Source organism: Mirounga leonina, unplaced genomic scaffold (genome assembly GCF_011800145.1).
Source record: "Mirounga leonina isolate KUSES-001 unplaced genomic scaffold, KU_Mleo_1.0 Mir_101664, whole genome shotgun sequence".
Taxonomy (NCBI): Eukaryota; Metazoa; Chordata; class Mammalia; order Carnivora; family Phocidae; genus Mirounga; species Mirounga leonina.
The window spans coordinates 1-3,891 of NW_023270175.1; the positions used below are offsets into that span (position 1 = coordinate 1).

General features: G+C 37.5%; 1 pseudogene; it reads right to left on the bottom strand.

The window, feature by feature from the left end:
* Positions 1-2,677: 2,677 nt before the first annotated feature.
* Positions 2,678-3,651, bottom strand: LOC118011268 (annotated as a pseudogene).
* Positions 3,652-3,891: the final 240 nt, after the last annotated feature.

A 3,891-nucleotide genomic window follows, 5' to 3' on the forward strand; every position in this document is an offset into this window, starting at 1 on the left:
CTACAGTTATATGGTCAACTAATCTAAAAAGGAGGAAAGAATGTCCAATGGGAAAAAGATAGTTTCTTCAACAAACAGTGTTGGGAAAACTGGTCTGCTACATACAAAAATAATGAAACTGGACCATTTTCTTACACCATGTACAAAAAGAAACTGAAAAAGTGAGACTTGAAAGAAAAATCCTAGAAGCATGCGCAGGTAGTAATTTCTCTGACATCAGCCATAGCAACAGTTTTCTATACATGTCTCCTGAGGCAACGCAATAATCTATTGGGACCACATTGAAATAAAAAGATTCTGCAGAAGGAATGAAACAATCAACAAAACTAAAAGGCGACCTAGTGAATGGAAGAAAATATTTGCAAATGACATACCTAAGAGAGGGTTTGTATCCAAAATATATAAAAAACTTACACGACTTAACATAAAGAACACAAATAATCCAATTAAAAAATAGAAGACATAAACAGATAGTTCTCCAAAGACCTACAGATATACAGGAGACATATGAAAAGATGCTCAATAGCACTCATCATCAGGGAAAAGCAAATGAAATCTACGATGGAGGTATCAACTCACCTCTCAGAATGGCTAAAATCAGAAACAGAAGAAACAACAAGTGTTGGCAAGTATGTGGAGAAAAGGGAAGCCTCCTGCACTGTTGATGGGAATGCAAACTGGTGCAGCCACTGTGAAAGATAGTATGGAGGTTCCTTAAAAGGTAGAAAATAGAACTACTTTTTGTTCCAGTAATCACACTACTGGGTATTTTCCAAAGAATGTAAAAACAGTAATTCAAAGGAATACATGCACCCCTATGTTTATAGCAACATTATTTACAATAGCCAAGATATGGAAGCAGCCCAAGTGCCCACTGATTGATGAATAAAAATATGGTACCAAAATCACACACACACACACACACACACACACAGGATTATTATTCAACCATAAAAATAATGAAATCGTGCCATTTGCAATGAAATAGATGGAACTAGAGTGTATAATGTTAAGCTAAATAAGTCATTCAGTCAAAGACAGACAAATACCATATGATTCCACTCATATGTGGAATTTAAGAAACAAAGCAAAGGAGCAAAGGAAAAAAAAAGAGAGAAACAATCCATGAAACAGACTATTAACTAATGAAAACAAACTGATAGTTACCAGAGGGGAGGTGAGTGGGGAGATGTGTGAAATAGGTGACCGAGATTAATTAGTACACTTGTGACAGACACTGAGTAATGTATAGAATTGTTGAATAACTATATTGTATACCTGAAACCAGTATAACACTGTATATTAGCTTTACTGGAATTAAAATTTAAAAAGAATGAAATACATTAAAATTCAAAACTAAAAAATTACTTTTTACATAATATGATACGTATTAGAACAATACATATGAACCTTGAAAAACACCTGTAAGTCTTTTGACAATTATGGGCATTTTGAAGCAGCAATAATTAACATGATACAAATTAAGTGACTTGGTAAAATGGAGTTTTATTTTTCTAAATGGTCCACAGCTCTTTCTCTGAAGAATCAAATGGCACTATGTGAGCCTTTGGCTTCCAAAATTTTCTTCCAGTGTATTTGGTAACTTCTGGGCACCACTCACAAGGATTTACTTGCACTTGATTTTATGATAGTTTTTCTTGGGAGTTTATGCAGCAAGCTCTTTGTTTTCCAAATCCCTTTGGCTTTATCCCTCTTCTAATGAGCTAAAGAAAAAGTTGGATTTCTTTAGTTTACTTAGCTTTTATCTCATTGTTTGGCTCAGAGTGACATCCTTTACAGGTTTCTACATTCACATCAAGGGATATTTAAAACTTATTTTAAAATTTCAAGTGGAATACTTAGCATACATGATGAAATAAGGGGGTCTAATGCAAATTGTAATAAATTTCAAAGGATTAAAGTCCCATAATATGTTTCCCCTCCACGGTTATTGAAAGCTAGAAATTCAGCATGTAACTATAGGAAAAGGAAAACAAAGGAAAATTCACTACTCTACCAGAGTATATGCTGGTTTAGTATCCTTATAAAATATACATGTGTAGTAAATCATAGTCTAAAGTATACTTAGAATACTGCACTATTCAAACCAAACCCTACTTTAACAAAATGTCATAATTAAAAGTAGCTGATGAAATGAAATCCAAAATTATGACAAGGGAGACTCACTGTGACTTGAAGCCGTGTTGCTTAGAGAACTTTAAAAAGCATGTGACCTTAAAGCCATTCAAGGAAAAGTAAGGAGGTACCATCTCTTAATTCTTTACCATATGATTCCAGTTGAGGATGGGCCTGAAATTAGTATTTCTAAATATTTCAGAAAAGTCCATAGAAGTGTTAAAAAAACTTTTAAGAATGTCTCTCTTTCTGCATCAGTGAACAGTAGTGCTCATCAGAATTTCCTGATAGCACAAAAACAAAGGCAAGTCCATACACTTGTTCAGATGATAGAAGAAAGGGAGGTGGACTGTTAGGTCACCCTTTAGCCAGAGCATCTGCAGGCTTTTTACCATATGCTGATCACCAACGTGAGTCACTGGACTTTTGTGAGAGAATACTCTTTGGTGGCCAGGACCTCTTTTGGGCATTGCTTCCTAAGTGGAATATACAACAGATAAGGGAGTAGGGGAGGTAATACAGGGGAGCTACTCTTTCCAGCTTAAAAGGAGTTGATGAAGACCTTATATGCATTCAAGAAGCCCATGGGATCCTCTAGCTGTGGACAGTGGCTAATGTGGTCATCTAGAATCGACCCTGTGGACTTTGGCAGTGTTTTCCCGTATAGCTTCAAAAACTCTGGATATGGATTCACAGGATCCAATGGCCCATAGATAAAATGAATGGGAGTAGTTACAGAAGCCAGAGCTCCCATGCAGCATCTTCTAAACGTCTTCCTCTGGTTGATGTACTGTTAGAGATTATTGGTAACTACGTTATCCCATCATTGTTGCATAACCCTGCCCACATGTCAACAGCTCATTCTCATAGGGTTGGGTGTAGAGCCTAAAGAATGGGATGAGACCTCGGGAGAATACAAAGAAGTTCAATTGTGTGAGGATGGGTGACAGGATACCTCCATCTTTGAGAAGTTTTGAAGAAGGAGAGGATAGTGAGTCTCAGGAAATATACCTCCATCTTACAGACTCTTTATGGTAAGCTGACCAGATCCATTCTCCTGGAACCTATAAGACCAGCTCCTGAGCAACAAAACTCCATAATCATGAAACAAAAAGTTGGTCTTGTGGTTCTGGAGCCCCAGACACCCCACAAGTACTTCCACAATGCTGGCCTGCTCAAATATGGAATACTGATCTGGTCTTGGTTTGTCACTGAAGCCAATGCCCAAGAAATCAAGGGCAATCACTCAATGAAACCTCAGGATCAGACCTTCCCAAATCTTGTACCAGTCATAGTTGGATGTTGGAAAGCCATGTAAAAGTACAACTATTTCAGGACTTCCAACCATACCCACAGAGTCTTGGTAGAAGATGCATAGTCCCTTGTAGGTGAAAAATTTGCCTGACAACTTCCATGAGTGAAGAGCAGGAGAAAGTAGGGGTGGGGTGGGATATGCAGATAGGCCACAAGTAGGGGCACAGCCCATAGACCCACCTGAACCCACCACTCCCTCATCCTAATTCAGGTAAGATCTGGGCTACAAGACTCCGTGTTTGGGGGGCACATATTCTTTTCAATAATGCATGAGATGCATACAAACACTTTACATGTACTCATGTAAAAATAAATTACAGAAATTAAACAAAAATAAAAGAAGTTAAGAAGAATCAAAGAAATGCAGGCAATCAATGAGGTATTGTCCAAATGGCAAGGCTTCCCAGGGTGTTTTCTGTGAGAACTTTAAGGAACAGCAGA